Below are 12,812 nucleotides of genomic sequence, written 5' to 3'. Positions count from 1 at the left end.
TGTAACATCTTGCAGGGCCTCTTGGTCCATCTTTATTCCCCAATAAATAGATAAACAAACTGATATTTTATTTTCCACAAAAAATTTTTACTATTCCTTTAAATTTTAAAAGAAAAAATAACTGCTTTATTTTTCTGTCATTTAATAAAACCAAAGTGGTCCCCAAAAAAACACTCCAGACAACTCTACACCTCAGCTTAGCTCCGCTGAGGTGCTTACCTGCCTGCCTGCTAACGGAGTGTACTATTGTGTAGTTAATCCGGACTCAACCTTTTACAAATTACAGTCCGGTAACCGCAACGCTGCTATATATATATATATATGACACAGTTGTCTTCCCCACTTCGGAACACAGGAAGTGCGACAGAAAAAAAAGGCGCGCAATAGCAACTGCCTCCGTAGCTAACTCCGTCCATCGTGGGCTTAACAACATAAAAACTCCTGTTCGGCTAAATGTATTACCACAGTCGTCAGGAGTAAAGTAAAAATCACCACACCATGAACTGAGCCAAGAGTCTCCTTGTACCCAGTGCCTGCTACTGCTGCCGTTAATAAACATCCCCCTATCATAGGTGAATGTGACTTGTCCCACAATATATTTTAAAGTGCTATCTTTTTCTCTGCAGCGTGTCCCAGAAAAAAATAAAGTTAGCACTTACCTTAAGACTTCTGCCAGGCAGCACGGCAGCTCACTAGGCTTGAGAGGCGAGTTCCCTCACATGGACCTGTGGATAGAAACAAAGACTGAGTAATCTTACTCAGGCTTCCACGGTTATGGCAGCATTAAATACTTGGGAGGCGCAGTGAGGATTGTACCCCACAAGTTCTCATTGCTTGAAAGCCACCACTGCTCTACTGAAGAGACTGATATGGACTATGGCTACACCCTAGGACAAAGCAGAACAATCTTGCACTGCTTAAAAAAATAATAAAATCTTGCTTGAAGATTCTTCTTTCTAACACCTAACTTTACCACTTCCTTGCTCTAACGTAGGCAAAGAGAAAGACTGGGGTTGGAGGGAAGGGAGATGATATTTAACAGCTTTGCTGTGGTGCTCTTTGCCGCCTTCTGCTGGGCAGGAGTGATATTCCCAATAGTAATTAGATGATCCGTGGACTCATCGTGTCATTAGAAAGAAATTATGTTTGTTCAATGTTTCCAACCCAGGACACAAGGCAAATTATGTAACCTAAATATGCTGCAAATGCCTGAATCAGCTAAATATCTTATCTCTCTTGGCTGTGTTCAATTATGACAATTTGTAGAAAAATCTGAGTTTCAGTCTCTGGGGATCATGAGATATGCACAATTGTTACAGAAAAAGCAAGGTGTTTTACTATAAGCCAAGCAAAAGAAATTGTGAATGTGTATTGCAATGTTGCTTAATTTTTCATTAATACATTTATAAGGAATTACAGTTTGAGTTTAATTAGGTAGAATATGCTACTATGAATTGTCAAAATCCTTATTGTGCAAATGTAAAAGGGAAAAAAAAGATTATTAGACTCAGGAACCAAGGCTACACTAGTAGGAAAATTTCATGTACCTAAAACAGAAGTTGACAGATTGCAGAAAATTGGTATTGTTTGCATTAATGGAGACAAACGTAAATATCCCCCCGGTTATTAGTTAGCCGGGTCCTGTGCTGAGGTGGCTATGAGCTTTTAATTGCTGTTCAATTGCTGGGGATCATGAGATATGCACAATAGATAGATATAATTCTATCAGCCAATAGGAATTAAAGGGACAGTCAAGTCCAAAAAAAATTTCATGATTTAAATAGGGCATGCAATTTTAAACAACTTCCCAATTTACTTTTATCACCAATTTTGCTTTGTTCTCTTGCTATTCTTAGTTGAAAGCTAAAACTAGGAGGTTCATATGCTAATTTCTTAGACCTTGAAGACTGCCTCTAATCTGAATGCATTTTGACCACTAGAGGGCATTAGTTCACATGTTTCATATAGATAACATGGAGCTCATGCACGTAAAGTGACCTAGGACTGAGCACTGATTGGCTAAACTGCATGTCTGTCAAAAGAACTGAAATAAGGGGGCAGTCAGCAGAAGCTTAGATACAAGATAATTACAGAGGTAAAAAGTATATTAATATAACTGTGTTGGTTGTGCAAAACTGGGGAACGGTAATAAAGGGATTATGTTTCTTTTTAAACAACAAAAATTCTGGTGTTGACTGTCCCTTTAAAAGTGAAAAAATCCTATTGGCTGTTGCAATCAGCCAATAGCATTGAGCTTTCATCATATTGGCTGATCCAATCAGCCAATAGTATTGAGCTCGCATTCTATTGGCTGATTGGAATAGCTAATAGGGTGAAAGCTCAATCCTATTGGCTGATTACAACAGCCAATAGGATTTTTTTACCTTTAATGCCTATTGGCTGATAGAATTCTATCAGCCAATCGGAATGTGAGGGACGCCATCTTGGATGATGTCACTTAGAGGGAAACTTCATTCTTCAGTGACCATCGAAAGAAGAGGATGCTCCGCGCCGGATGTCTTGAAGATAGAAGATGCCATCTGGATGAAAACTTCTGCCCGCTTGGATGAAGACTTCTGTCCGCTTGGATAAAAACTTCTCCTGGCTTCGATGAGAACTTCTGCCCACTTGGATGAAGACTTCTGCCGCCTGGATGAGGATGGATGTCCGGTCTTTGAAAACTGTAAGTGGACTGTCAGGGGTTAGTGTTAGGTTTTTTAAGGGTTTATTGAGTAGGGTTTTGGGCAATGTAAAAGAGCTAAATGCCCTTTTAAGGGTTAGCTTAGGTTTATTTAGACAGGTTTTTATTTGGGGGGTTTGGCTGTGTGGGTGGTGGGTTTTACTGTTGGGGGTTTATTTGTATTTTTGTTTTCCAGGTAAAAGAGCTAATTTCTTTGGGGCAATGCCCTGCAAAAGGCCCTTTTAAGGGCTATTGGCAGTTTAGTGTAGGCTAGGGTTTTGTTTTATTTTGGGGGGGGGGTTATTTTGATAGGGCTATTAGATTAGGATTAATTTGTTTTTATTTTTGATAAAAAAAATTTTTATTTTATGTAATTTAGTGTTTATTTTTTTGTAATTTAGATAATTGTATTTTCTTAATTTAATATATTTTATTTTATTGTAATGTTAGGTTTTATTGTAAGGCAGGTTAGGTTTTATTTTACAGGGAAATTTGCATTTATTTTAACTAGGTAGCTAGTAAATAGTTAATAACTATTTACTAACTAGTCTACCTAGTTAAAATAAATACAAACTTACCTTTAAATAAAAATTATTAGTCTACCTAGTTAAAATAAATACAAACTTACCTTTAAAATAAAAATAAAATCTAAGATAGCTACAAAGTAACTATTAGTTATATTGTAGCTAGCTTAGTTTCTCTTGTTAAGTGTATCCAGTCCACGGATCATCCATTACTTATGGGATATTAACTCCTCCCCAACAGGAAGTGCAAGAGGATTCACCCAGCAGAGCTGCTATATAGCTCCTCCCCTAACTGCCATTACCAGTCATTCTCTTGCACCCAACGAATAGATAGGATGTGTGAGAGGACTGTGGTGATTATACTTAGTTTCAGAACCCCTTCATTCCATTGATATCAAGTTGTTATCTTGGAAAGTTCTGTTTTTAATGGCGATTTCCTCGGCTCGAAGAGTCTCTGAGTTATCTGCCTTACATTGTGATTCTCCTTATCTGATTTTTCATTCAGACAAGGTAGTTCTGCGTACTAAACCTGGGTTCCTACCTAAGGTGGTCACTAACAGGAATATCAATCAAGAGATTGTGGTTACATCTTTGTGTCCTAATCCTTCTTCGAAAAAGGAACGTCTGCTACACAATCTAGATGTAGTCCGTGCCCTGAAATTTTATCTACAGGCAACTAAGGATTTTCGACAAACGTCTTCCCTGTTTGTCGTTTATTCTGGTCAGAGGAGAGGTCAAAAAGCTTCGGCTACCTCTCTCTCCTTTTGGCTTCGTAGCATAATACGGTTAGCCTATGAGACTGCTGGACAGCAGCCTCCTGAAAGAATTACAGCACATTCTACTAGAGCTGTGGCTTCCACTTGGGCCTTTAAGAATGAGGCTTCTGTTAAACAGATTTGCAAGGCTGCAACTTGGTCTTCTCTTCATACTTTTTCCAAATTTTACAAATTTGACACTTTTGCTTCTTCGGAGGCTGTTTTTGGGAGAAAGGTTCTTCAGGCAGTGGTTCCTTCCGTATAAAGAGCCTGTCTGTCCCTCCCGTCATCCGTGTACTTTAGCTTTGGTATTGGTATCCCATAAGTAATGGATGAATTCGTGGACTGGATACACTTAACAAGAGAAAACATAATTTATGCTTACCTGATAAATTTGTTTCTCTTGTAGTGTATCCAGTCCACGGCCCGCCCTGTCACTTTAAGGCAGGTAATTTTTCCATTAAACTACAGTCACCACTGTACCCTATGGTTTTCCTTTCTCTGCATGTTTTCGGTCGAATGACTGGTAATGGCAGTTAGGGGAGGAGCTATATAGCAGCTCTGCTGGGTGAATCCTCTTGCACTTCCTGTTGGGGAGGAGTTAATATCCCATAAGTAATGGATGATCCGTGGACTGGATACACTACAAGAGAAACAAATTTATCAGGTAAGCATAAATTATGTTTTTTTTTTACAGGTAAGTATGTATTTAGTTTTAAATAGGAATTATTTAGGTAATAATTGTAAGTTGAATTAAGATTTATTTTAATTATATTTGTTAGGGGGGTTAGGGTTAGACTTAGGCTTAGGGTTACCTTAGGGTTACGTTTAGGGGTTAATATATTTATTTAGTGTTAGTGATGTTGGAGGCCAGAGGTTTAGGGGTTAATAACTTCTGTATAGTGGCGGCGACATTGGGGGCGACAGATTAGGGGTTAATAACTGTAATGTATGTGGCAGCGATGTTAAGGGCAGAAGATTAGGGGTTAATAAGTGTATTTAGGTGGCGGCAATGTTAGGGGCAGCAGATTAGGGGTTAATAAGTGTATTTAGGTGGCGGCGATATCGGGAGCGGCATATTAGGGGTTAATAGTTTTATTTAGGTGGTGGCGATGTTAGGGGCGGCAGATTAGGGGTTAATAACATTATGTAGGTTGCGGCGATGTCGAGGGCAGCAGATTAGGGGTGTTTAGACGTGGTTTTTATGTTAGGGTGTTAGGTTTAAACATAACTTTTTCTTTCCCCATAGATATCAATGGGGCTGCGTTACGAAGCTTTTTTTTCCGCAATCGCAGGTGTTAGGCTTTTTTTTTTGCCAACTCTCCCCATTGATGTCTATGGGGAAATCGTGCATGAGCACGTCAAAACACTGCTTGTATTTGGGTGAGGTATAGAGCTCAACGCAACCATATCACCCGCACAAGCTGGGTTTTTCAAAACCTGTAATAGCAGAGCTATAGGGAGGTGAAATACCGCCGCTTTTTTGGCGGTCGTTAATTTCCCTAAAGCACTCAAAACTCGTAATCTAGCTGTATGTTACCAAAAACATTGTGGTTCGAGAATTATATTGGGACACCTTTTTTAAAATGAGCAGGAATTAAAAATTATTCACAGTATTTTTCTACAAAAATAGGCTATTAATAAAATGTAATTTTTCTTTGCCAAGTCTATAGCTCATGCATTTATATTTAGGAGCGTGAACATCCTAAAATACATTTTTACTGATCAGGAGAGTTCTCCAAATTATACATCTTTAAAACTCAGGTTTACCATCACCAGGGTGAAGAACAAGTGGAATGTTTCAATGAATGTTAACAAGAGTGCTAACTTAGTTACGCCTAGATTACAAGTGGAGCAATATTGTGCGCGAGATTGCTAGCATAAATTGCACTTGTATGAAACTGTTACCACGAATATAATCGCGAGCATATGTAGTTAAAAGTTTTCCTGCGAGACCATTTCTTGAACGCAATTTACCAGAGTTGAAAGTAAACCGTGATTCCCATTGTGAAGTTACAAGAAACCTACTAGACCAGAGCGGGAGCGAGCTACATTCATTTTAATGGTGCGACCGGGCACACTGTGACTAGACAGTGTTGCCGCAATGCGCTGTTTATAAACCAGACCAGTAGAGCAAGGAGCGGCGTTCTGGTAAAATAAACTTTTACATAAAAAATGTCTGCAATACTTTAATGTATACATCTGCCGGTAAGCTAATGTTATATAATTCTGCACTATGTGCAGAATTATATAACATTAGTTTGTAAGTTTACTGCCCCTTTAAGATGGTGGTGACAATTGTGAGGTGGGGGAGGGAAAAGAGCTGTTTGAGGGGGGTCAGGGGGAGGCTGATCTCTATACTAAAGCTAAAATTAACCTTACAAGCTACCTAATTAACCCCTTAACTGCTGGGCATAATACAAGCGTGGTGAGCAGCGGCTTTTAGCGGCCTTCTAATTACCAAAAAGCAATGCCAAAGCCATATATGACTGCTATTTCTGAACAAAGGGGATCCCAGAGAAGCATTTACAACCATTTGTGCCATAATTGCACAAGCTGTTTGTAAATAATTTCAGTGAGAAATCTAAAGTTTGTGAAAAAAGTTAATGATTTTTTTTTATTTAATCGCATTTGGCGGTGAAATGGTGGCATGAAATATACTAAAATGGGCCTAGATCAATACTTTGGGTTGTCTACTACATTATATTAAAGCTAAAATTAACCCTACAAGCTACCTAATTAACCCCTTAACTGCTGGGCATAATACAACTGTGGTGCACAGCGGCATTTAGCGGCCTTCTAATTACCAAAAAGTAATACCAGACTAGATAGAGAGTCCATGCTAAAAGACACAAAAATTACTAATAGTGTTAAGAGAAGGGAGTTTGATTGTACTAAACCTGTATTCATAACCACTTTCAGCCCCCAGTTCACACAGATATGTGACATAATAAATAAACATCTCCCGATACTCACTGCTGAGGATAGTCTTAAAGACTTTGCATCAGCAGGATGTAAATTTGTTGCCAAGAGGGGCTGTACTCTGGGCAATATACTGTCACCAAGTATGCTAAAGCCTTTACGATCACAAACGAGTAGTTGGCTAAGCATCAAAGGACACTATATGTGTCACTTTAGAAATTGCATAGCCTGTGGTTTTTCTGATATTACTAAGACTTTTCAATCTAAAACCACACAGAGGGTTTATGATTTATCATGTACAAATTGCCGAACCACTTTCGTGGTTTACCTGGTGGAATGCACCCAATGCCAGAAACAGTACATTTGGGTGCACCTCCAGGGAAGCACGTAGTAGAATTAAGGAACACCTTAAAAATATAGAAAATGGTTTGGAGTGTTCTGACTTAGTGAGACATTTCATCTATGCACACAGACAAGATGTAACCAGCTTTAAATGGCAGGTTATAGAACAGGTTCATCCCCCTGTGAGAGGAGGGGATAGGACAGGCTTTTTCACCGGAAAGCCTTCTGGATCTTTAAGACGAAGACCAGGAAACCTTATGGCTTCAATACATCGGGTGATATTATTAATTTCTGGTCTAGTAAAAACTAGTTATGTGTCACTCCTATCCATTAGGGCTATGATGAGCTTTCTGAATAGGTTACAGATATATTATGATTTCATAGTGATATTGTTCATTTATATAGCTTAGGCTCTAGGGAGATAGGGTTCCCATGGTTGTTCCCCTAGTAAGGGTGAGGTAATGTGGTTATGTGTCCCTAATAAATTAGTGTACACTGAGTTTTCCCCAAATCTGGCACGTTATATTATACTATGTTTATAAAAATGTTTGAATATTAATTATAATGTATAGTAAATGTCAAGGGGTATTGAAAGTGATGTGAGATATATGTGCACTTTTATTAGCTATACTTTTCTATAGCAGCCCTATCTACATATTCAGTCCATCATATGGGATTGTTTGCCCTTTCCAAATATGGCCGCTGAAGATTTAATAGGGGTTAAGTGAGAATTGATGTGTGTCCCTTTATTTTACACGGCCTCTTTCTAATTAGCAATTAATATGTATAGATATTTAAGCTCAGCCATTTCATTATGGCGTTATGTCTATGATTAAGGCACAAGTCTGCCGAAACGCGTAAGACAGGAGTAAGATGCTGTGATTTTAAAATTTGTTTCTATTTCTTTATTGTGTTGGTTATGTGATCATCATCATATTAAATTGGATTTTATAATCAATTTGGTGCCTGGAGGTTTGTTGGTCTTTTGACTGTCTACCAAAGCCATATATGTCTGCTATTTCTGAACAAAGGGGATCCCAGAGAAGCATTTACAACCATTTGTGCCATAATTGCACAAGCTGTTTGTAAATCATTTCAGCGAGAAACCTAAAGTTTGTGAAAAAGTTAACGATTTTTTTTATTTGATCGCATTTGGCGGTGAAATAGTGCATGAAATATACCAAAATGGGCCTAGATCAATACTTTGGGTTGTCTACTAAAAAAAATATATACATGTGAAGGATTATTTAGGGATTGCAAGTAAAAAAAGGAGTATATTCAGCAGTTAGTCAGAGAGGTGGTATTTGCAGTTTCAAAATTGGATTTTTTTCTGCAGGTAATCCTAATAGTAAAAATGTAGAAAGTAAAGAAGATGCACTAAACAGCTAACCACACTCAGTCAGATATAAGAAAAATATAAATTTTATATTTAAAAGATTAGGTTTCTCATGCACTAAATTTAAAACAATAAGTATTGTAAATAAAATGCAATTTAAACACTTTCAAACTTAAAGTCAATGTAAATTTTGATACTAAAGTGCCCGGGTTTTTAAAAATTTGTTTAAAAAAAGGGGCACTTTAATTCATCAAAATTTACATTTCACTTGTGTTGTGAAAAAAACTTACCTTTTAAACTTGACAGCTGCTCCAGCTTCCTCCGGTCGTCGCAAGACATTTCTGATGTCAGAAATGATGGATAGGTGATCCTCCAATAACGGCTTCCCCCCCCCCCCCCCCAGGGGGAATCAGTGTCTGATTCAATGCTGTAATTGGAGGAAGACGGATTCCTCATTTTAGACCCAGGAAGAGGCTTTGTGACGGGTGGAGGAAGCTGGAGCTAATGTCAAGATTAAAAGGTAAGTATTTTTTCTCAACAGGAGTGAAATGTAAATTTGATGAATTAAAGTGCCCCTGTTTTTAATCAAATTTTTTAAAACCGGGCACTTTAGCATTAAAATTTACATTCACTTTAAAATGAAACCACCGGTAGTTACAACTAATATGGATACAATGGGCGCAATCCGATATATGGCGTAGATTTCGGCGCAAGCGAGGTAACCCGCGCCGCCCGTAGTTTCACCTCGCACATCGGGGTATTACATATACTGCGCCGTCAGATGCTAAAGTGGTGTAAGTAGGACAAACTGGCGTTCTTCCGAAAAGTGCGCAAATACACATTTTACTCGTCGCAAGTAACTTACGCCTGTATTTTTTTCACGTAAAGTCTCAAAAAAGAGTAGTTTTATGCAAATTAGGCTAAGACTCGTAAAAAATCACCCGCGACTCCATCTAAAAATGTGCAACGTAATTACGCTATTCAAAAGTCATATATAAACCCATGCGCAGCCGCCATTTTCTTCAGTGTGTTTGGATGGTTCGTTGAGCTACAGCACACTACAGTGGAGTGGAGGATTAGTCAGAGTAGAGAGAGAGGCGCAAACAGAGGAGTTAGTTAGGTCGCATTGTTGGTTGGTTAAGCTTGTACACTTACACATCTTTTTACATATTGCACACATATTGCATACATACATATACAAATACAACACTTTTTTTTTCTTACACCTCACACATTTTTTTTTCAATTTTACAGTGTGATAGGCTGAGTGTTTGGCTGTGATTGTGTGTGATTGAACTGGGAGTGAGTGTGTGTGAGTGTGTGTAGTGTGAGGATGGCAGGGAGAGGTAAGGCTGAGGGGAGAGGAGTGGCAGGGAGAGGAGTATTGTAGAGGACAGGAGGAGCAGCGGGGTCCCCGTCAGGGAGTAAGTGGAGTGGGGAGAGGGAGAGCTAGAAGGGATGATGGGAGGGGAGATGCCCGAGAGCCATAGAGACCAGGCACATCAAGGAGAGGGACAGAGGGTGCACATGGGGACAGAAGGGGGGAGGAGGGAGAGGATAGGGAGGAACCCACACCAGGGACATCGCAGGGAGCAAGCCAGGTGTCCACAGAGGATGAGAGGATGAGATGTCCAAATTTCTCATTCGATGAGAATGTTGCCCTAGTCCAGGCCATCATGGACAACCACAGTGCCCTCTTTGGCCAGGAGAAGGGCAAAGGCATTGCCAGAAGGCGTAAAACGGCATGGTTGGCGGTAGAGGATGCCGTCAACAGTGTGACCCAGCAGAGAAGGACTGTTGAGGGCCTTAAAAAAAGGTGGAACGACTGTAAGAGGTGGGTGAAAGAGAAGATGGGGCAGGAAGCCATGCACCAGAGGGGAACAGGCGGTGGTCCACCCCTGGACACAGAATACAACACCTGGCAGGAGATGATACGCAGGTCCCTGAGTATCACAGCAGTCGGTGGACTTCCAGGGGCTCGTGACTCAGGGGCTGCAACCACAGCACATCATGCTGGTGAGTAACATCCCACACACCAGTATGATATGTATTTGAGATATAACATCCTTTAATGTCACACATTCATGTACACAATGAGGAGCATGGTATTTGGCCTACTAACAAAAACATCTACAATCATATTTGACATTAATGCTACTTAACACAATGCAATTCATGATATGAGGTGGAATAGTGAAATACTAACATGTCTCAGAGTAACACAAGCCACAAGCCACATGTAGAGTTTTCAGTAAATGGACACTATAGCCATCACAATACTTTTAGCTCAGAAGGCAGGTTCTGTGCCTACATCAGGCTAAAGTAAATTGTGTGACCATAGTGTCACTTAAAGAACACATTTTTTCCATCATTGACATGTACACATAACTATTGTATGAAACACATACCTGTATACTGTGCAGATTAAAATCCCTCATATCACAAATCACATTGTGCACATGCATGTTATAGAGTTTGACATGAGAATGAGTATAGGCCCTAGCATGTATCAATGTACATTGTATGCCCACATGGACATATATATGACTGTACTAATCCCTCTCATCATTTGACTCCTCCACAGAACCTCCTGTCACCAGGATGCAAACATGCATGCTGCCACCTCCACCACCACCACCAGTCACAGGCATGCTGCCACCTCCACCACCACCACCAGTCACAGGCATGCAGTCACCACTACCAGTCTTCAGGCAACAACTTGAACATTATGCTCCCAGGCATGAGCAGGGTTGGATGGCGTCAGTAGAGGACCCAGAAGTGATGCCACCACCATTGGCATATGACCCCTGACCAGAGAAATACTCTTCTTTTGGCTTTGAGGGGGAGCCAAGTCAGCCACAAAGGGTACATGTCTTTACCCCCCCCCCCCCAACACAATATCAGGGCAGTCATGGATTTTACACACAAGGTATGTCCCAAGAAGTGCAAACTGGACAGGCTGAGTGGACACACACTGCTCATCAATGGGACTACCAATCCACCCTGAGAGCTCCACCATCCTCTTCCCTTGGGAGAGCTCCACCACCCTCTTTCCTTGGGAGAGCTCCACCATCCTCTTCCCTTGGGAGAGCTCCACCATCCTCTTCCCTTGGGAGAGCTCCAACATCTACAGATGAGCATATAGCTGGAATTACTCAAGCACCAGCAGATGCAGCTGATGATGTCCCACCAGCAGATGCAGCTGAGGATGTCGCACCAGCAGATGCAGCTGAGGATGTCCCACCAGCAGAATCAGCTGGACCTGCACCTCAAGCACCTAGAAGCCCTGCTGCTGAAGAGCCTGTGAATGCACTGTATTCTCCCCTGGGTGAGGAATACATTTCACTACAGAGGAGGCTCATAACAAGCTGCGAGAGCAGACAAAGAGGCCAACAGAGGTTTCACAGGAGCCAAGAGAGGTTACTAAAGCATAGCATAGAGCTGCAGAGGGACATGGCAGCATCATTAAATGGAATTGTACAAAACCAGTCGCAGATGATGCGAATTCTGTCTGATATGCAGATGCAGATGGACAATAGATGGCGGGAACAAAATCAACTCTTGGGTGTGTTGGTTGAGCACTTTACACACCAGCAGGACACTGCCTCCAGCCTATCATCTGTGGCCAGCACTCCAGCAGAAACATCTGAATCGTCTCAAACCAGGAGACCAAGGAAATCCACTACAGTTACCTCCTCATCCAAGAAGCATAAAAAGAAATAAATATTCTTATAGTTCACCATAAATCTTGTCCTCTGTTATTTACCATATAATTGTCATCCACAACAACTAATATTGTTCAAACATATAATAAGGCCTGTGTGGAAATGGCCCAAAAAGGTAATATTATCCTGTTTATGACATATTCTTGTACTATAACTCAAATCCACAATAGTCGTTTCTGAAGGGTACATATAGTAATATTCACTTCTAAGATGTAAATCAATGTATCTCATATCCAATATAAATTGACACATTGGTATATATAGTAGTGATGTTACTGATAGGGTGGGCATTATCAGGTGTTTTAAGTCTGCAGGTGAGAGGTTGTGGTGTCTGTGATTTGTTTGACACAATTGCAAAGAGGCAGCCTTCAAGAAGGTGTTAGAAATGATCATATGAGCCATCCTAGGTTTTGCTTTCAACTAAGAATACCAAGAGAACAAAGCAAGTGTTCTAATTAAATCTGAAAGTAGTTTGAAATAACATGCCCTATTTAAAAGAAGAAGGTTTTCTTTGGACTTGACTGTCCC

This window comes from Bombina bombina, chromosome 2 (genome assembly GCF_027579735.1).
Source record: "Bombina bombina isolate aBomBom1 chromosome 2, aBomBom1.pri, whole genome shotgun sequence".
In the NCBI taxonomy this organism is placed as follows: domain Eukaryota; kingdom Metazoa; phylum Chordata; class Amphibia; order Anura; family Bombinatoridae; genus Bombina; species Bombina bombina.
Note: the sequence above shows the minus strand (reverse complement) of the source record.